This window comes from Pelobates fuscus, chromosome 10 (genome assembly GCF_036172605.1).
Source record: "Pelobates fuscus isolate aPelFus1 chromosome 10, aPelFus1.pri, whole genome shotgun sequence".
In the NCBI taxonomy this organism is placed as follows: domain Eukaryota; kingdom Metazoa; phylum Chordata; class Amphibia; order Anura; family Pelobatidae; genus Pelobates; species Pelobates fuscus.
Genome location: NC_086326.1, coordinates 148,034,399 through 148,056,606, shown reverse-complemented (window position 1 = coordinate 148,056,606; position 22,208 = coordinate 148,034,399). Strand labels below are relative to the sequence as shown.

General features: G+C 46.2%; 1 protein-coding gene across 3 annotated transcripts in view; it reads left to right on the top strand.

The window, feature by feature from the left end:
- LOC134575201 (oocyte zinc finger protein XlCOF22-like) overlaps positions 1 to 22,208 on the top strand; it is a 106,844-nt gene that overhangs the window by 61,020 nt on the left and 23,616 nt on the right. Inside the window, exon 1 of one of the 3 annotated variants that reach the window (XM_063434447.1) lies at positions 16,767 to 16,894. The exons of 1 other annotated variant lie outside the window; for it this stretch is intronic. The gene's annotated coding sequence lies outside the window, so the exon portion shown is untranslated. Of the gene's footprint in view, positions 1 to 16,766; positions 16,899 to 22,208 lie in introns of those variants that run through there. One more of the 3 variants, XM_063434448.1, reaches the window with a different exon arrangement.

The window sequence follows — 22,208 nt, the reverse complement described above, 5'->3', positions numbered from 1 at the left end:
CATTGTTACCAACCGTCCCTCAAAGAAACTAAGTTCACTCTTCCTTGGCCCTTTTCGTATATTGTCACTCATCAACGAAAACGTGGTTAGATTGAAACTTCCACCTACCATGAAACTGCATCCAGTCTTCCATGTGTCGTTGCTTAAACCACACCACTCCGACCCTTTCATGAGGGATGTTCATACCACTCCTGATCCCATTCTGGTACAAGGTGAAGAGGAATACGAGGTTCAGAGGATTCTCGACTCACGAATTCATCGTGGTTCCTTACAATATCTTGTCCGGTGGAAGGGCTACGGAGTTGACGAAGACTCATGGGTGTCGTCCTCCGCGGTGCATGCTCGTCGACTTATCAACGCGTACCATGCTCGCTACCCATCCAGACCTCGTTGACAGCATCCGGTGGCTGCTTCTTATGAGGGGGGTTCTGTCAGACCTTCCGGCATTCGCTAACCGTGGACTTCCGGGTTCTCGGAGCGCGGCCACTCCCCCTCCTATGACGTGGTCGTTCCCAGGGTTCATAGAGAGTCCGCGTCAACACCACAGTGCTGGATCAACTCGAAAGCTCCCGCGAACTTCAAACTGAATATTTACTTCTACTGTGTATCGGACCCGGACTGTTTAATCATTTACCCTCCTTCTCCTCTCCTACGACCTCGGACTGTTTTTGGATATTCTCTTGCCTGCTGCAACCTCGAATCTCTGTGGAATCTCTATCACCAATTTGGATTATCACTCCTTCATAAGTTAAGTAAACCAGATTGGCTCAAACTTAATACAATAACCATCCTAAATCTAAGTGGTTCGCTATCTGCTCCACATCAACTCATCCATCCTAAATCTAAGTGGTTCGCTATCTGCTCCACATCAACTCATAATCTTGTTTCCAACACCTACTTATTAATTATCTGCATCCTAAATTGGAACTTCTCGCTGGTTGTGTTAAAATTACCTTATCCTAAAACAACTTCAAACACCGCTGCTGGTTATAACCTGCCAGGAATTAAAGAGACAGTTCAATTTGATTATCTTTTTTTATTTAAAGTAATAAACATTATCAAACTCAGAAATCTGCAGTTGTTTCCATCTTATCAACAATTGAGCGTTACAGGATTCCCCTTCCCAGGGGGTGCCGTCGGTTGATGTTCATGTTGCCAATTTGAGGAAGTTGTGGGATCAAACTCGACAAATCCTTGTGCACAACTCTATGTTGGTCAAGAAACACGCTGATAAACGTAGAAGGGCGGCTCCGGTCTTTGTTCCAGGTGATAGGGTATGGCTGAGCACGAGGAACATCCGTTTAAAAGTGCCCTCCATGAAGTTCGCTCCTCGTTATATTGGACCCTACAGGGTGCTGACCCGTATCAATCCAGTTGCGTATCGTTTAGCTCTTCCTAATACCTTGCGCATCCCGAACTCGTTTCACGTTTCATTACTAAAACCACTCATATGTAACAGATTTTCCTCCACAATAGCCCCTCCTCGCCCCGTTCAGGTGGAGGGTCAGGAGGAGTATGAGGTTAACTCTATTATTGATTCTCGAATCTCCCGGGGGAGAGTACAATATCTGGTTGATTGGAAGGGATATGGTCCTGAGGAGAGGAGTTGGGTACCTCAGGAGGATGTTCATGCTCCCCGTCTCCGCAGGGCGTATCACTCTCGCTTCCCATCTCGTCCCGGTTCATTCCGCCCGGTGGGCGTATCTGAGAGGGGGGGTACTGTCAGGGTACCTGTGGTCTCTACCTCCGAAAGAGGTAGAGACTTAGCTGTTCCTCCATCCAGACGGTCTGATGGCTCCCTTCCCCGCGGTCTATCCGGTCATGCTAGGCCGGCCGCGAGGGAGTGACTGCCTTTTACAGCATCTAGGCAGGAAGTAGTCATCAGGACACTCCCCTGGAACTACCTGTCAGTCAATGGCTGCAGGACCAATCAGGACGCCTTGGAGGCGTGGTTACTGCTCTGAACAGGGTATTTAACAGAGCTTCTTTCATTAGCTCATTGCCCTGTCGTGGTTCTAGCTTGTTCTAGTCACTCAGTGCTTGTGTATTCTATTATCCCTTTTGGTTTTGACCCGGCTTGTTTACCTTACTCTGCTTATCTCTGTTACCCTTGATTTGGCTTGTCTCTCGCTTACCTGTCTTCTGTTACCCTCGACCTCGGCTTGTCTTTGACCATTCTATACTGTACTACTTACGTTAGTCCGGCCATTCTAAGGTCCGGTATACGTATCTGGCTACTGTTTGTACTCTGCGTGTTGGATCCCTGTCCCGATCCTGACAGCCTTTGAGTAGGGATCAGTGCGCGTATTGCAAGGAAGAAGGGCATTGGAGGAACGAATGTCCGCAAAGAGAGCAGTACGAGAGAGACCAACCCAGGGCAGGCTACGGAAACTTTAGAGGCAGAGCGAGAGGTAGAGGAGGTCCCGGAGGGAGTAATGGTTATAGAGGGAGTAATGGGAACAGAGGAAGTGTTAGGGAAGACAGGTATATTCCAGCAGCGCAAAGGTCCCGCGATAGAGAAGGTAGGGACTTCGTAGGATTGGCTGACACGGTCATGGAGGACTATTGATACCGACCGGGCTCCATCCCCCTTGGTCGAGCGGAGCCTATGGTCGATGTATCAATAGGGGGAAAAAGGAGTGCGTTCATGATCGACACTGGTGCTGAACATTCAGTGGTGACTAATCTAGTTGCTCCTCCATCTGGAAGGACTATTACTGTGATAGGAGCAACTGGAAGAAGTGCTGAAAGACCGGTTCTTAAAAGTCGACTCTGTACATTGGGAGGCCACGTAGTAAAACACCAATTCCTTTATATGCCTGAATGTCCAGTCCAATTGCTGGGACGTGATATGCTATCAAAATTACAAGCGCAGATTACGTTCCTACCAAATGGAACAACATCCTTAAAGTTTAATGGACCTTCAGGTATTATGACTTTATCCGTACCAAAGGAAGAAGAGTGGCGACTTTATACAGTGTTGACTAGCCAAAACCCTAGGAGTGATGAGACATTGTTTAACATACCAGGAGTTTGGGCAGAGAACAACCCACCAGGACTGGCCCGCAATATTCCACCTATAAAAATTGAACTGAAACTTGGGGTTTATCCAGTGAGCCTAAGACAATACCACATCCCACAGAAGGCTAAGAAGAACATCCAATCCTATCTGGATAAGTTCATACGGTATGGTATCCTAAAATTCTGTACTTCCCCCTGGAACACCCCATTGCTGCCTGTTCAAAAGCCCGGTACAGATGAGTATCGACCTGTGCAGGACTTAAGAGCAGTCAATGATGCGGTTGTTAGTATACATCCAGTTGTACCCAATCCATATAACCTGCTTGCTTTAATTCCGGGCGGGGCTACTTACTTCACAGTCTTAGATCTCAAAGATGCCTTCTTTTGCCTCCGAATTGCCGCAGAAAGTCAATGTATTTTCGCTTTCCAATGGGAGAACGCTGTAACGGGCTCAAAACGCCAAATGACTTGGACAAGACTGCCCCAAGGGTTTAAAAATTCACCTACCCTATTTGGTTCAGCCCTAAGTCAAGATCTATTGGATTTCGAGTCCATCCCAGGAGAGTGTGTCTTGTTACAATATGTAGATGACTTGTTGATAGCAGCAGTTACAAAAGAAATCTGTCAGCAAGCAACGCACAATCTACTACACATTCTCTGGAAGGCAGGATACAAGGTGTCTAGAAAGAAGGCTCAGTTGTGTTTGCCAACTGTCAAGTATCTGGGATTCCATATCTCTGAAGGTCAAAGGATTATGGGGCCAGAGAGAAAAGAAGCTGTCTGCCAAATACCAATACCCAAGAATAGAAGACAAGTGCGGGAATTCTTGGGGGCAGCAGGCTTCTGTAGGATATGGATTCCCAGCTATGCGATACTGGCAAAACCTCTGTACGCAGCCATCAAAGGTACAGAGCACGACCCCTTCCTATGGACCCAAGAACAGCAAACGGCATTTGAAGATGTGAAGAAGGCTTTGATGAGTGCCCCAGCATTAGGTCTACCTGATCACACACGACCATTCTACTTATATGTACACGAGCAAAGAAGAATGGCTGTGGGAGTATTGACACAGTACTTGGGATCATGGCAAAGACCTGTTGCCTACATGTCTAAGCAACTGGATGCAGTGGCCAGCGGACTTCCACCTTGTCTAAGAGCCGTAGCTGCAGCCGCCCTGCTAGTAGCTGAAGCCGATAAACTCACTCTGGGTCAAGAACTTTATGTACGAGGCCCACATGCAGTACAGACGTTGTTGGACTACAAAGGAAATCATTGGTTTAGTAATAGCCGTATGACCAAGTATCAAGCAATGTTGTGTGAAAACCCAAGAGTGCATTTAGAGACTGTAAACACCTTAAATCCAGCTACCCTTTTGCCACAACCTACTGAAAGTCAACATGATTGTTTGGAAGTAATGGATGAAGTATTTTCAAGTAGACCAGATCTTCGTGATTTTCCCATCCAGAACCCCGATGTTCAATATTATACCGACGGTAGTAGTTATGTGAAAGAAGGGATCCGCTATGCAGGATATGCAGTGACAACAATAGACAAGGTGATAGAAGCTCGGCCACTGGCGAAAGGAACATCAGCACAAAAGGCAGAATTAATAGCACTAACACGAGCGTTACAATTGGCTGAAGGTTTAAGAGTAAATATCTATACGGACTCTAAGTATGCGTTTTTAACCACTCATGCCCACGGAGCTTTGTATAAAGAAAGAGGACTACTGAATTCAGAAGGCAAAGAAATCAAATACGCAGCTGAAATCCTACAACTATTGGAAGCAGTGTGGGAGCCGAAAGAAGTCGGTATCATACATTGTCGAGCGCATCTGAGAGGAGATGGTGATGTAACCAAGGGAAATCGGATGGCAGATAGTGCAGCTAAGCGTGCTGCTGAATCAGGAAGACAGGAGTATGTGGGGCATATAGCTGCTCTTATACCAACTCCACTGTCCCAATGGACTCCAGTTTATACAGCTCAAGAAGAGGAGTGGTTAAAGACTGAACCAGGAAAGTATTTGGAGAACAAGTGGTATCAGCTAGAAGATGGAAGAATAGTCATACCAGCATCACTAGCGGTAGAAATTGTCCAAAATTATCACAACGGGACACATTCTGGGAGAGACAGTACTGAAGAATCTCTCAGGAAACATTTCTACATATCAAGATTGTCCAACTTGACTCAGGCCATTGTACGCAGATGTGTAACGTGTGCTAAGAATAATGCAAGACAAGGACCAGTAAAACCACCAGGAGTCCAGTTTATGGGGGGACTCCCCATGTCCGATCTACAAATAGACTTTACAGTGATGCCTAAATCGGGTGGACATCGTTACCTGCTGGTAATTGTGTGCACCTATTCAGGCTGGGTAGAAGCATGTCCTACTCGTACAGAGAAAGCAGGAGAAGTTGTGAGATTCCTGCTACGAGAAATAATACCCCGATATGGACTACCCTGTTCTATAGGATCGGACAATGGTCCAGCTTTTGTTCACCAGTGCCTACAACAACTGACTCATATGCTTGGTATAAAGTGGAGGCTTCATACTGCATATAGACCCCAGAGTTCTGGTAAGGTAGAGAGAATGAATAGAACTATAAAGAACCAGTTGGCTAAAATGTGTCAGGAAACCCAACTTAAGTGGAACGTTCTCCTACCCATAGCTCTATTGCGAATCCGCAGTCCCCTACCAGAAGGATGGGCCTCTCTCCTTTTGAAATTATGTATGGGCGACCACCTCCCGTACTTGGTAACTTAAGGGGGGATTTGAGTCAGTTGGGAGAAGGAATTACCCGGCAGCAGGTTGTAGAGTTGGGTAAGACTATGGAGGAGGTACAGAAATGGGTACAAGATAGATTACCTGTGAATATTTATCCCCCTGTTCATAGTTATCATCCAGGAGACCAAGTGTGGATTAAAGAGTGGAATAATGTACCGTTAGGGCCCAAGTGGAGAGGTCCTTATGTTGTTCTTTTGTCTACCCCTACAGCGATAAAAGTAGCAGAAGTGACTCCGTGGATACATCACTCCAGGGTTAAACCAGCAGCAGTCGATTCTTGGCAAGTTACAGCAGATCCAGAGAATCCCTGCAAGATCCGGTTAAAACGCACTACTCAGTCGGAGTAACGAGGAATTATTGTGGATTACAAATTTTATTGTTACAGGTGTGAGTGAGAAGGCCATAATAAAGCCTGTCCGCTTACCATCACATAGTGTATAAGCCAGGAAAGTCTCGAAGGGACACCTGTGAAGACGAGCAGAACTCCATTCCCTGCAGCCCTCACATCCTGGAAGCTGAGGTTCCATCGCACGGACGAAGACTGAGGATGACGGCGAAAGATGTGCTTTTGATTGTGTTTATTTACATGTGTTTTTATATTCAGGAAGGTAGAGGTACCGACACTCCTAGCTGTGAGGTATGCATTAAGACTACGAGAACAGGTAACCATATTTCCCAAACCCTAATTTGGCATTCACAATACGAGTGTAAAGGAGATGTATCGAGATGTAGATACCTAAATATAGACTATAGTGTGTGCCATTTAGGAGTAGGAGAACCTAAGTGCTTCAGTCCGGAGTATCAGCCTCGTACAATTTGGTTGACTCTCAGGAATGGAGATCCTCAGGGGACCCTAATTAATAAGACGGTGTTAGAATCCGTACATTCTTCGGGTGTTCTGCTATTTGATGCGTGTAAAGCGATATCGAGTGGTAGAAAGCCGTGGAATGTATGTGGGGATCTTAGATGGGAGAGGACGTATGGGTCTAACGATAAATACATTTGTCCCAGTAGTAAAAATAAATATGTAAGTCCTAGGTGCCCAAATAAAGACTATAACTTTTGTCCATATTGGTCTTGTGTGGGGTGGGCGACTTGGGGACAGACAGTAGACAAAGACATGATAGTGACTAAGTTGCCGACTAGCCCTTATTGTAAGTCTATGGAATGCAACCCAGTCCATATACTTATTAATAACCCCGACAAGTTCTTAGACAAATATGGAAATTTATTTGGGTTTCAGATATACGGGACGGGTTTAGATCCTGGGACATTATTGTTTATAGGAATAGAGACTGATACGGTATCCTCCCAGACTCATCAAGTATACCATTCCTTTTACGAAGAGATGAGTATAGATAATAAGATCCCCCATAATGCTAAAAACCTGTTCATCGATCTAGCTGAAAGTATTGCCGGTAGTCTTAATGTTACCAACTGCTATGTGTGTGGAGGTACTAACATGGGAGACCAATGGCCTTGGGAAGCAAAGGAGGTAATGTCCGGTTCTGAGGCAGTTGACCAATTAATATCTACACAAGCCGATTATCATATGAGTGTTAGAGGAAAATCTGAGTGGAGATTAAAGACCTCCATCATAGGTTATGTTTGCATAGCAAGGAAAGGAATAATGTATAATACTTCTGTAGGAGAATTAACTTGTCTAGGGCAAAAAGCTTATGATGATGATACAAAGAATACAACTTGGTGGTCGGCTTCAAATGTCTCAGAACCATCTAACCCGTTTGCTAGATACGCCAATTTAAAGGACGTGTGGTTTGATCTATCCATCACATCTACCTGGAGAGCCCCAGCAAATTTGTACTGGATCTGTGGTAAGAAAGCCTATTCGGAGCTGCCACAGGACTGGGAAGGGGCATGTGTGTTGGGTATGCTCAAACCATCCTTCTTCTTGTTACCGATTGAAACAGGTGAGACTTTAGGTGTTAAAGTGTATGATGTGAATCATAGGAAGAAAAGGGGACCCATAGAGATAGGCACCTGGGAAGATAATGAATGGCCTCCCCAGCGTATCATAGATTATTATGGGCCAGCCACGTGGGCTGAGGATGGTACCTTTGGTTATAGAACCCCTATTTATATGCTCAACCGTATTATAAGATTACAGGCGGTGGTTGAGATTATCACTAATGAGACATCACAGGCGCTCAATCTTCTAGCGAAGCATAACACCAGGATGAGGACAGCAGTCTACCAAAATAGATTAGCCTTGGATTACCTTTTGGCAGTAGAGGGAGGTGTATGTGGGAAGTTTAACCTAAGCAATTGCTGTCTTCAAATAGACGACGAAGGGCAACCAATAGCTGAGCTTACTAGCCATATGGTTAAACTAGCGCATGTGCCTACTCAGGTATGGAAAGGGTACAATCCAAGTAGTTGGTTTGGTAGCTGGTATGAGTGGTTTGGAGGGCTTAAGGCAGTGGTAGGTGGAGTCCTACTGATTTTACTGTTGTGTCTACTCCTGCCGTGTCTTATACCCTTAGTAGTTAGGTCTGTGCAAAGCCTGATAGGAAGTATAGCAGAGAGGAAGGCTGCTGCACAGATAATGGCGATATATAAATATAAGGCTCTAGATCAGGGAGAACCAATGCAAGAAGATGAGTGTTAAAAGATTCACATCATAAGATAAGTCTGGTCTGGTTCAAGGTAACTTGCGGTGTAAGCAAACCAAGGTTAAGTGATGCCTCAAGTAATTGTAAAATATCAAGAGGCATCAAAGGGGGGAATGTGGTGGAATCTCGGTAAAAATAAATTTAGTAGGCCGAGATTACCACGTGGCATGTGTACGTGCATATGCTGACGTATCGATCAGTTGGTTGCACGAGGCAAGATACGATCAGTAGTGTACGGAGCATGTGCAAGAATACAGGATATAGTATTCCCCCTCCTCCATTGTGCTGGACAAGCCATGCGGTCAAACAGGAAGTTAATTCTTATTTGTGTTGATTGGTTAAGAGAATGTGCGGGTGGAGCTTAATATGGGAGGAGTTATATGCCTATATAAGGAGCCTGCACTATTGTCCGGGGCTCAGACTTTGCTGTATTTTGGTGACGCTAGTCCCTCTGAGTCCCGATCGGTGATCCAATAAAGAATCTCTTCCTTCCTGAAGAAACCTGTGTCCATCTCTCTGTGCTTGGCTTCCGTCAGTTTCTCCGGTATCAATATGCCTATATAAGGAGCCTGCACTATTGTCCGGGGCTCAGAACTTGCTGTATTTTGGTGACATTAGTCCCTCTGAGTCCCGATCGGTGATCCAATAAAGAATCTCTTCCTTCCTGAAGAAACCTGTGTCCATCTCTCTGTGCTTGGCTTCCGTCAGTTTCTCCGGTATCAATGGAGTTAAACTATGCTTTTTGTAATCAGATGGTCTCATACGGCAAAAGCATTGGAGATCAGCAACACTGAGGAGAAACACAAAATCAACTTTTTTTAAACTCTTGCAGTGCTGGCCTGCACTAAGATACATGCGCAAGCATCGTATGTATGGCACTTACAGGCTTCACCCAGCAAAGCGCGGAGTAAAATAATATAAAAATACAATATATGTATATCTGTCTTAGCACAGCTAATAGGTATAAGGTTGTATTAAAAATGATGAAGTGGGGGCGTGGCTTGGACGCCGAGGCTAATGGCGGCGTAAACCGGGAGCTCCCCAAAGGCTCAGCACAAATCCTCGCCCGACAAGCGATAACGACCGCATAAATGGGAAGAAACCATCGGACATCGCAGGCCAGTCAGCCCTCCAGCACCCCGAAGGGGGCACAACACTCAGCCATGAGGCAATTTCTCGTGCCGCCGGCCGAGCCGCCAGCCCAGGCCTCAAATGACTCCGAGGCCTCAGGCCTCTCCCGCCCGACCTCACCACATGTCGAGCACCCAGGGGGAAACAGCACCCATCACCCCCAGCCTGAATGGATCGAGATGATCCGAAACTTACCCACTAAAGCCGACCTGAAAGAGGCCAACGCCGCCCTACACAAGTCCCTCTCAGAGGAACTGCGCACCATGCGGGAAGACATTCAGGGCACCCAACAGAAGGTGGCCCAATTGGAAGCCGACTGCGACCACATGGCAGCGGCGCAATCCGCAACCACCTGCAAACTCCAACAGCAGGGGGTCCAACTACGGCAAATGGCGCAGCACATTGAAGACCTTGATAACCGTGGGCGGCGGCAAAACATACGGATCAGAGGTATGCCAGAGGACTTAGACCAAACCACCCCTATCAGGGACACGTTGTCAGAGCTCTTTAACAACCTCCTCGGCCGACCGCCAACCACCCACATAGAATTTATTAGGGCACATCGGGCCCTCAGGCCGAGAGGACCCCCTGACGCCCCTCCTAGAGACATCATTTGCTGCCTTGCCCACTTCCAGACAAAGGAAGACATCCTACACAAAGCCAGAGACACCAAACAAGTGATCTCCAATGGGGTAGAGGTACAACTGTTCCCCGACCTATCACCAGCGACACTTGCCTACAGGAGAGCGATGCGCCCTCTCACACGGGCACTGCAGACCAACAAGGTCCGTTACAGATGGAACTTCCCTACGGGCCTACAAGCAACCACACAGAACGGTCCTTTCACTGTGAGAAGCGAAGAGGACATGGAAGACCTCCTGAGGGAGCTACACCTCACGCCGGTCCAAATGACCTGGCCAGACCCTCTGAACTTTTACTCCTTTCCACAGGGGCCGAACCCCCCAGCCCCAAGCCAACAGCAACGAGTGAGGAGGCCCCGACAGCAAGCTACGAGACCGTCTGGCGCACCACACTAACGGCCCGAAGTGGATATTACCCGAGACTGGACATTGTGAAAGACTTGGCCTAACCCTGCACGGCCCTCCTGAACACCCCCGACCACATGCCTTCCCGAGACACTGCCTGAACTGTTTACCACACGGAACCAGCACAGCAATGTGGAACTGTTACCGCAAGCGACCCCCCTGACGGGCCGAGCCACCACACCAGCGGAACCACCGAGAACTGAGATGGACTAACGCTGGTGGACTAATACTAACACTGCCAGACCTGGCATACAGAACTGCTGTGAGCCCTGGCTACTACTAATACTGCCAGACCGGGCATACAGAACTGCTGAGAGCACATGCTCGCAAGTACCCCAGGGCCGTTAAGGAGGGGGGAGGAGGGGGGGAGGGGGGGGACCTGACTCCCTGGCTGGGGCCTGTCGCCGCCACCCACCCGGCCAGTAACGACCCTCGGCGAGCTGACCGTGAGGGGTGGTGCCGGCGGGCCACACCTGGGGGGAGGGTTCCGGGGTGGCCCGGAGATACTGGAACCCGGGGTAGCCAGATCGCAGACTTGACAAACATTGATGGAGTGACGACAGGGACCCACGGGGCCAACGCACACAGAGGGGCGACGACACCGGGGGTGACCTCAAGCCCACTCACTAAGCACACCCCGGAGCCAAGACGAAGCGGACAGACCACTGACAGACAGGGAGCGCACAACACACACTACCCGCTGAAATAGAGACCAAATAGACGGGGGGGATTGAACGGGAGGGGGAGGCGAGGGAGGGATCCGGGTCATGACATAGAGTAATAGGCCTCTACAGGCAAGCTTCACGATGTCCACAGCTAGTTGGCCAAAACTTTGTTATCGTTTTGATAGACTCGTTGTCTAATGTATGCAATGTTAATGTTAATATTTTAATGATGTTCTCGATGATATTGCTAAATTTCGTTGACTTTACTCCCACACAGGCCACGAGGCCACACAACCTCGGGCGAGGATTACGACACCAGCCACATACGAGACGCGCATTGGAGCCACAGGGGATCGACACGGGTCTGTGACGGCAGTAGGTGACCAAGGAGAGATCCGACGGTTACGGACCGGACTCAGACGTGCCCGCTAGGTGAGCCCTGACCTCCTTTCACTACCCCACGGGACGAGGCGTCAATCCAAGGTGGGCTGCCCACACGGGTCTCAAGTGGAACCGTGCGCCGCAGCTCCCCGACGCCTACACCCAGACGCCACCGTAAGGTGACGAGACCTATACACCCCCCTACCCCTGACACCTCCCCCTACACCACGCCCCTATACCCCCTCCCTCACCCCGCACCCCCCCCCACTACTGACGGAGAGACCCCACTAGGCAAAACATGGCACTGACCCCCGCCCCCCTCACTATCATGACTGTCAACGCCAGGGGACTCAACCAGCCCGAAAAACGGACTGGAGCCCTGAGGGACTTCCATGCCCGCAGGGCCTCAGTGGTCATGATCCAGGAGACACACTTCAGGAAAGGTGACAGACCGAAACTGACGGACCACCACTACCCGCACGGATACTTTAGCGACTTCCAAGGAGGCAAATCTAGAGGGACTGCCATCCTCATTAACAAACGAGTGCCGTTCCAGGAGGGGGGGTGCCTCACCGACGACGAAGGTAGATACCTTTTCCTCAAGGGCAAGATAGCCGAGCAGACTTACACATTTGCAACCATCTACGCCCCTAACAGACGTCAGTGCCGCTTCCTACTCCAGACACTACGCAAACTCCACACGTTCGCTGAGGGGACACTGGTACTAGGGGGGGACTTTAACATCACACTGGACCCAACCTGGGACTGCTCCTCCGGCACGTCCCATACCCCACCACAACAGCTACACTCCCTCAAGTCACTCCTTAGATCACACCGGCTGGTAGACTGCTGGAGAGCTCATCACCCCGACGAAAAAGACTACACACACTTCTCCCACCCCCACCAGACATACTCCAGAATAGATCACTTCTACACCACACAACACGCGTTACCTCTAGTGGAAGACGCGACGATTGGTGTGGCGACGTGGTCGGACCACGCACCCGTTACCCTACGCTTAAAATCCCCGCTCTACCGCCCCTCCATCACTAAATGGAGACTCAATGAGTATCTCCTGACCAGAACAGACCTCACAAACCACATCGGAGGAAAAATCAAGGACTATTTCCTAGACAACCCCCCAACAGAGACGTCCCCGACGCTTAGATGGGAAGCCCACAAATGCGTGATTCGGGGACACTTTATACAACAAGGGGCCCTACTCAAGAAACGCTCCGAGGCCCGCCTGACCCAGATCCTGACGGACATCCAACACGAGGAAGACCTAAACAAACACTCACAACACTCCACACACCAAACGAAACTCCTACAGCTGAGACGCGAGTTAACCTCGCTGCTCCACTCTAAATTCCACAGGGACGCGATAAGACACAAAGCGTTCTTTTCCATACACGGGAACAAGAGCGGAAAACTTTTGGCCAAGATGCTTACCAAAAAGAGACAGCTCACATACATCGACAAAATCAGAGATAAAAGCGGTAAACTCCATCGCCTCCCGACCGACATACTGACCACTATAAGGACGTACTACGCGGACCTTTACTCCCTGCCACAACCACACACAGAGACGGCGAAAACACGACTACGAGACAAAATACGCACATATCTCACCACCCACACATCCCCGACTATAGATGACACAACTGCAGCACTGCTAGACGAACCTATCACTCTGTCAGAGCTGGCACAGGCGATCAAACAAACCAAACCGGGCAAGAGCCCAGGCCCTGACGGCCTCCCATTAAAATACTACAAGACCTTCTCGGACAGTTTATACCAGCCACTAGTAGACTCCTTTAACGCGGTGAGAGAGGGCCAACACATCCCCAAACAAGCCCTGACAGCCCACATCACCATAATCCCCAAGGAGGGCAAGGATGGGGAACACTGCGGGAATTACAGGCCAATCTCCCTCATCAATTGCGATGTCAAACTCCTTGCAAAGATCCTGGCGTCGCGGCTACAATCGCACATCCCCAGGCTGGTCCACCCAGACCAGGTCGGGTTTGTGGGAGGTCGTGAGGCCAGGGACAACACCATTCGCACACTCACCCTCATGCACGGCAGGGGGGCGGGAGCCGGGGGCCTTCTCCTGCTGTCTACGGACGCGGAGAAGGCCTTCGACAGAGTCGGTTGGACATACCTTTTCGACACCCTGACACACGCGGGCCTGGGAACCCACATGATGCGCTGGATCACCGCCCTATACCATGAGCCGACGGCACACATCCTGGTTAACGGCGCGCTGACCCCCGAACTCACAATACACAACGGCACCAGACAGGGCTGCCCCTTATCCCCACTTTTGTTTGTCCTAGCCTTAGAACCATTCCTGACACATATCAGAAGCAACACTGACATCACAGGCATCACGACGGGCGACGTCCACCATAAAGTGGCCGCCTTCGCAGACGACCTGTTATTCTTTATCACCAACCCAGAAATAACCTTGCCCAACATCCAACAGGCCTTTAAGGAATTCGGAGAGATCTCCAACTTAAAAATCAACTATGCTAAATCCCACATCCTGAACGTCAATATCCCCAAAAGACGCGCTGACCCCCTACGCCAGAGCTTCCCATTCCAATGGGCAGACCAAAAAATCAGGTACCTAGGAACCTGGCTGACTAGGGACAGCAAAGACCTCTTCCAAGCCAACTTCGCCACCACACTCACCACCTTCCAGAAAGACATGAAAGAATGGGCACACCCACACATATCCTGGCTCGGGAGAGTCCAGGTCATCAAAATGAATTTCCTCCCACGCCTACTATACCTCTTTCAAACCATCCCAATTAAACTCCCCGGGGCGTTTTTTGCCACACTAAACACAGCCATGATCAAATACATCTGGGACGGTAGACGTCCCAGGATGAAAACCACCACCCTAATGAAACCAAAAAACATGGGGGGCCTAGCACTGCCGGACTTCCGCTCATACCACACGGCCACACATCTCCAGAGGGTGATGGAATGGCCGAAAAGCGGAGTCCATAAAATGTGGAAAATAGCGGAGGAATCGGAAGCGAGCATGCCGCTCGCAACCATACCCTGGGGCAGGAAGGACCCAGACACCCGAGCCATGTCCCCGTACATTAAATCCACTCTGGACATCTGGCGCAAAACGGCGAAAACACATAGCTTGGCACCCTACCCATCCCCCCTGACACCTCTGGTACATAACGCAGACTTCCAACCGGGCTTCGACCCGAAAGCCTTTCAAAACACCCCCCAGATCCCGATTCCGAGACTGCACCACGTCATCACCAACGGCAAATGCACACCACTAACATCCATGCTAGGAGGTGAGACACCCACCTTCACACAATGCTTCAAACACGCTCAACTTACCGCCTTCATACGCACCCTACCGCAAGGCACCGCACTCACCAGGACCCGGACAGCGTTCGAGACACTGTGCGATAGCCCAGACCCAACGACACACGGGGTCTCCCTCATATACACATTATTACTAACAGGGACACCTACTGCTAAACCTTTATTCATGGGGAAATGGGAAGCGGCACTGAACACGACATTCACAGACGCAGAATGGGAGCAGATATGCTACCTCACCCACCACTGCTCGACACACAGCAAGACCCAGGAGACAGCATTCAAACTCCTGACAAACTGGTACCGCACCCCACACCTCCTCCACAACATAGACCCAGAACACACCAATCTCTGCTGGAGGTGCGAGAAGGAAACAGGGACCGCAATCCACGTATGGTGGGAATGCGAAATAATTAGACCATACTGGGAAGACATACACAAAATTGTAAAGATGTTCTCGGACGCCCCCCCCCCCTGGAACCGGCAGCAATGCTCCTTCACCACACCACAGTATCTAAATACAAATACAAGAGGTCTATGACGGTTAGGATCCTAAACGTAGCTAAACAGATAGTCCCCCTCTACTGGAAACAAAAGACCGCACCCCCGCTGAGGGTATGGTTTGCCAAGATGGAAGAACTTAGGGCCATAGAAAACCTGCTCATGTCAGCCTCAGACAAACCCCAGACATACGCTGAGACCTGGACATTGTGGCTCCTTGAAACCGCCAAGGACACCTTCCTGGACAAGCTCAAAGACAGAGACACGACTGGACCCCGACCCCCCCCCTCCCCCCCCACCACGGCTTAGACTGAACGCGACTCGAGACTGGAACCCAGGACCGGCCCACCCTGGAGCTCCAATGCGCACCTCCATTCTACTAAAATAAAGACACGTTCACTCTGCGCTGCTACCTACACAGCAGCACTCAACATATCACGCTTTCAGACACAGGTTTAAGTATACCACAGCGGTCACACGCAACGCCCCGCTGTGGCACACATAGCTAACAGATCCCGAACGGGAAGGAGACCCAATACCAAGTACTGCAACACTCCTCCCAGAAGGTGCATACTACCATGAGCCTCGAACACACACTAGGGATGCAAATAATCCAAGCACACGAAACTTGACTAACATAACGCTGCATGCCCACATGTAATACGGGACCTGCGAGCCAGACATTACAAGGGGCCTGCGAGCCCAACTGAACATGCAAAAGTACTGCCCTCAACAAGGGACAGGGCACACATTATGCTCTTGCTCAAACACCTGTGACACTGTATCAACCTGTTTACTTACCCATGAGGGCCTGCGAGCCCGAGATCTTTTTGATACTGATCGTTAAACCTGTCTGCATATTCTAACTTGACTAGAGACCTGCGAGTCTCCAAACTTTGAACGTAAACAAAACAAAAATAAAAATTATATTTACAAAAAAAAAAAATGATGAAGTGACATTTCACCTTTCATTCTTTCAATATCTGAGTTACCTCTTCAAAACAAAACCAACATAGTGACACTACTGACATATTTTTATTTTAAATACATTTCTAAAACATAAAATGTAAGCTTGTTTATTCTTGGGAAAAATGGATTCTTTCATTTCATATTCCCAATATCTCCCCAGCTTCCTGCCCTGACTTCCCATAGAGAGAGGTGGGAGGTTTGCCCTAAATAAAGATGGCTGCTTTGGCTTCATATTCCCGATGACGTCATATTAAAGCGTCTGATTGCCCTAGGACACTCTGCCATCGTATAGTGAGGCCTGGAATCTGTGGCCAGTCGGTGATTGTGTTTAGAGCAGCCTGCCTTCAGTGTCACAGCGAAGAGGTAGTGGATACAGTGCTGGGAGACACAGGGAGAGACAGCTAGGTGTGTATTGACATATATATACTGTATGAAAGGTAAATATACACCCCCCCCCCAATATAGACTGAATAATATACACACCCTGTATACAGTCATTATATAATGTACACCCTGTATATAGTCATTATATAATGCACACCCTGTATATAGTCATTATATAATGCACACCCTGTATATAGTCATTATATAATGCACACCCTGTATATAGTCATTATATAATATACACACCCTGTATATAGTCATTATATAATGCACACACCCTGTATATAGTCATTATATAATGCACACCCTGTATATAGTCATTATATAATGCACACCCTGTATATAGTCATTATATAATGTACACACCCTGTATATAGTCATTATATAATGCACACACCCTGTATATAGTCATTATATAATGTACACCCTGTATATAGTCATTATATAATACACACCCTGTATATAGTCATATAATGCACACCCTGTATATAGTCATTATATAATGCACACACCCTGTATATAGTCATTATATAATGTACACACCCTGTATATAGTCATTATACAGGCTGACATTGATTCACAACTGCTATCCATCCCTTCCCTCTCCTGTCCCTCACTGGCCATCTCCACATATAACACTACCCTCACATCTGCCTTGAACACTGCAGCCCCACTCCAAACATGCACCACGAGGAGAACACGACCCCAACCTTGGCATAATAAATCAACACGCTATCTGCAGAGTTGCTCCCGCTGTGCTGAACGCTCCTGGAGGAAGTCTCACACCCAGGCAGACTATCTTCATTATAGTTAATACATACAATAGGTGGAAAATCACACTTCTGGAGAATCTGTAAGATATATAGCACACACAATAGTGTAATACAGTTAATATCACTAAACAGTATAAGATATGCAGATGTGGTACTCACAAACGTGGAGCCAAGTATATGTGGCTCTCACTCGAAGCGCCTTGGGACTTTTTATGGAAGGATGTCCCTCTCCTAGCTGGATCACTGGTCCCACTTGATCTCCAGGATAGTTAGAAGCTGGATAGGTATGCCCGGTTGTATGGTAAAAACAAAAGGGTTCCACTCTCCAATACTTGGTGTAGAAAGATGGCATAAACAGCCAAAAATATTTATTCAAACAATATCGGTAAAATCACAATAAAAATAAAGAAAACGTTTCTATTAAAATCACAATAATACGAAATATATCCAGCTATTTGGTGCAGGATAGAATAATAGCCCAATGGCTAAGAGTCAAGTCCGAAACGCGTTTCGCCCCTTTCAGGGGCTTTTTCAATCGGTATAAAAGTTCAAACTTCTTTTCGGCGGCTTTTTCTCCAATGCCGGCTTTTCACTTCCGGGTTTCGACGTGTTCTGCCGTGGAACGCACCTTTGCGTTCCAATTCACTTCCTGGTTCGACGTTCCTCTTACTTGGAACGCATCGTTGCGTTCCACTCCGTCCCCTCTGGCATTTCCGGATTTCTAATATCGATCTTCTCTCACATATTAATACGGTTTTTCGGAAAACCAGTCTGTTTTTTTCACGGCTTAAAGCCATATTATTTTCATGTGAAAAGTCAATAAATAAATATAATGGAAAAGTCCTGAAAGTGCTTAATGTGTGGAAAGAATATTATAAAATCACATACATATGCTGTATATATATACACCTAGATCAATAAATGGCTGACAACATCTCAACTTTTCAGAGACTTAATTCTAGATGGTAAATAGTACTTATACTGAAAATTAAAAAAGGCAGTGAGAATAATCAATAAAATCTGATGGTAAAAATAAAATCTGATGGTAAAAATAATGGTCAATGATTTCCTCTTGTTAAAACTACTATGTGTTCGCATGCAATATAAAACCTTATTTTCCCATGCATCTAAAAGAAGTGGCACACCTCAAAATCTGAATTTAACCCGTGTGGTGCAAGGGTGTTAAAATTGTATATAAATTGCATTTCTTCTTTTCCTATTTTTTGGTTAAAATCGCCCCCTCTCCAATCCCTTTTGACTATTTTTAACGGACAAAAGAACAAATTCTCGGGATTTTTCTGGTGGTACTTCTTGAAATGGTTAGACACACTATGTGTTTCTACTCCATTCTTTATATTTCGTATATGTTCTGAGATTCTTGTATTTACACACCTTATAGTTCTTCCAATGTATAACAGATTACAGGGGCATTTTAATGCATAGATCACTCCTTTTGAAAAGCAGGTTAATTGATCTCTAATGTTGAAATCTTTATTTATATACTCTTTCAGATTAATTAAGTGTCTTTTTTTGCTTTTGGTGGTTCTGCATGCGAGACACGTTCCGCATCCATAAAAGCCTTTATTTAGATTTAAAAAATGTGTGCTCTTACTTGGGCCATTGCTGCTATGAACAAGGGTTCTTTTAAGGTTAGTCGCACCTCTATATATTATATTCGGGCGAATAGGTAAGATGTCTTTTAAAATGGGATCTTCTTGTAAAACATGCCAATATCTCTTTATGGCTCTATTTATACTTCTATGATTACCATTAAAATTACAGATAAAAGGGATTTCTTTGGAGTACGCTTGTTGATTCAACTTTGGTTTATAAGTTAGAAGTTCTTTCCTCACTATTCTTTTGACATCCTCTATGTCTTTCTCTAATGCTTCTTTCTCATAGCCTTTTTCTTCAAACTGCGTTTTTATTCTATCTGCCTGTATTAGAAAGTCATCCTCATTGGTACAATTTCGCCTAATTCTGAGGAATTGCCCTTTTGGTGCGTTGTTCAACCAAGGTCTATGATGACAACTCGATTTTTCTATGTGCCCATTGGCATCTACTTCTTTAAAATAATTTTTGGTTTTAATCTGGGCGTCTTCAATAAAAATTTGTAAATCTAAAAATTGTATCTCTGTCTGGCTGTGCGTTGTAGTTAGTAGAATTCCCCATTCGTTATCATTGAGATATAAAAGAAATTGTTCTAAGAGCTCTGTGGGGCCATCCCAGATGAACAAAATATCGTCGATATATCGATGATGGGACACCAAATTCGACACCCAGGGGTGGCAGGAAAAGATGTAATGTTCCTCCCAATATGCCATAAAAAGATTCGCATAGCTGGGTGCGAATTTGGTGCCCATCGCTGTGCCCCGTACTTGAAGGTAAAAGGTGTCGTTGTGCCAAAAAAAATTATTAGTTAAAATAAGGTGGATTCCTTCAATAATAAAATCTATTTGTTCTCTTTTAAAATCCGCTTTTGTTAAAAAATATTCAACTGCTTCTATACCTTTCTCGTGTGGAATAACCGTATATAATGATGTCACGTCGCTTGTGACAAGACAATACCTATCTTCCCATCGTGTTGATTCTAAAATCTGTAAAGTATGGATAGTATCTTTAAGATGGGCTTTTGTTCTAGTGACTATAGGTTGTAGTAATATGTCGATGTATTCAGAAATTCTCGAAGATATTGAATCGATCCCAGAAATTATTGGGCGGCCTGGGGGGTTCACCGGATTCTTGTGCACCTTCGGTAAATAATAAAAAACAGGAATTTTTGGATGAGCCATTGTTAGGTACTTGCCTTCTTTTTCTGTGAGGATGTCCATATCTATTCCTTTTTTGATATATTTATCAAATAGTTCTTTTACTTTTTCGGTAGGATTAGACTTGAGTTTTTTGTAAGTTGTAGCGTCTGATAGGATTCTCTCGGATTCCTTCATATATTCCGCTTTGGATAGTACCACTACCCCCCCCCCCTTTATCCGCTGGTTTTATCACCAGCTCTTTATTTTTTTGTAGGTTATCTAAAATTTTCTTTTCTTTTATTGACATATTGTGTTGGAATTTATTTAGTTTTTTAATTTTGTTGATTTCTCCCATCACCATGGTTTCAAAAGTTTTCATCTTATCCGAGGTCATATGTTTCGGATAGAAAGTAGATTTATCCTTCAATTGTGTTTGTGTATACCCAGTGCTCCTATCTATTCCTTCTAAGTTATTGGTGGTGTTTTCTTTTTCATTAAAAAACTTTTTTAGGCACAAACTTCTCATGAATTTATTCATGTCTATAAAGAAGTTATGTTTTGTATTTTACTATTTCTAATTCCCCTCTGTATACAATTTTGGGACCAATAATGTCATTTTTAGAAGACAGAAACTATACAGTTAATAATATAGACCACATGTTTTCTGAAGGCGAAGGGGCTACCCCCAACACAGACTATATTGATTCTGACAGATGTAAAATCAATCTAGAAAAATCCCTTATAAGGGAGATTAAAATTAAATGGGAAGTAGCAACCCTAAAAAAATATGTGAAGGAGCAAATCACCCCGAGGGGGTTGAGGTTTGAGAAAGACCCTACGTTTGATAAGGAAAATGAAAGTTTTATGCTAGGATGGAATAAACTACTTGAGGGCTTCTCCTTCAGTGTAATCGGTTACATAGTTTCTAGAAGAGAGGAAACTTTGTTACAAATAGACGAGGAAATTAATATGTGGAAACAAAAATTGAGCGATACCTCTAGCCCAGAAATCTTCAATAAAACTGTAAAAGACATCAAAATAAAAGTAGAAAAAGTAGAGAAAGATACAGTTGCCATAAAAAGAAAAAAATATCTGAGAGATACTAATGATTATAGAACAGGCAATATCAGGTTTCCTAAGAGAAAAAAGAATGGAAGTAACTACAGTAGTAGGATGAATGAGAACTCCTACTCAAATCAGATTGCCCCCAGATATAATAGGGATCATAGAACCCAGCAGGGACCGAATAGGCAGAATAAACAATTCATAGATGAAAAATTTGTAAAGAAAGGGACTGAACAAGGAATAAATAGCCAATATAATAAAAAGAACAGTGAAGAACATCACCAGTCCCAAAAAGCATCAACCTCCACGTACTATCAATCCCAAAAAGCATCAACCTCCACGCACTACCACCCTAGTAGAAGCTATAGAGATGTCGAAAAAGAGGGACGGCAGAGAATACAGGAGGAATCCCCTCAGAAATCGCAGAATTGTCAGAAATATAGAAGAGAGAGACAATTACCGACCGATTGGAGAAGGAAAGAAAGGAGGAGTAGGGGTAGAAGCAATAGTCCCCAACAAGCCAACAAAGGTAGGAAGTATCAACAGCAAGGACAAGAAGAGGAAGAAAGAAGAATGGACGCTCCTTATGAAAGATGCAGAGATACAAGAGAACCCCCTCTGGAACAACGGCAGAATAAGAGACGACAAGAATGCCCACTGGTTTTTCAGAAGGATCCGACAATAGAAAATCTCAAATGGCAGGAGAATCCCATATTATGGGAATCTCCAGGCAAACAAAAGAGATCA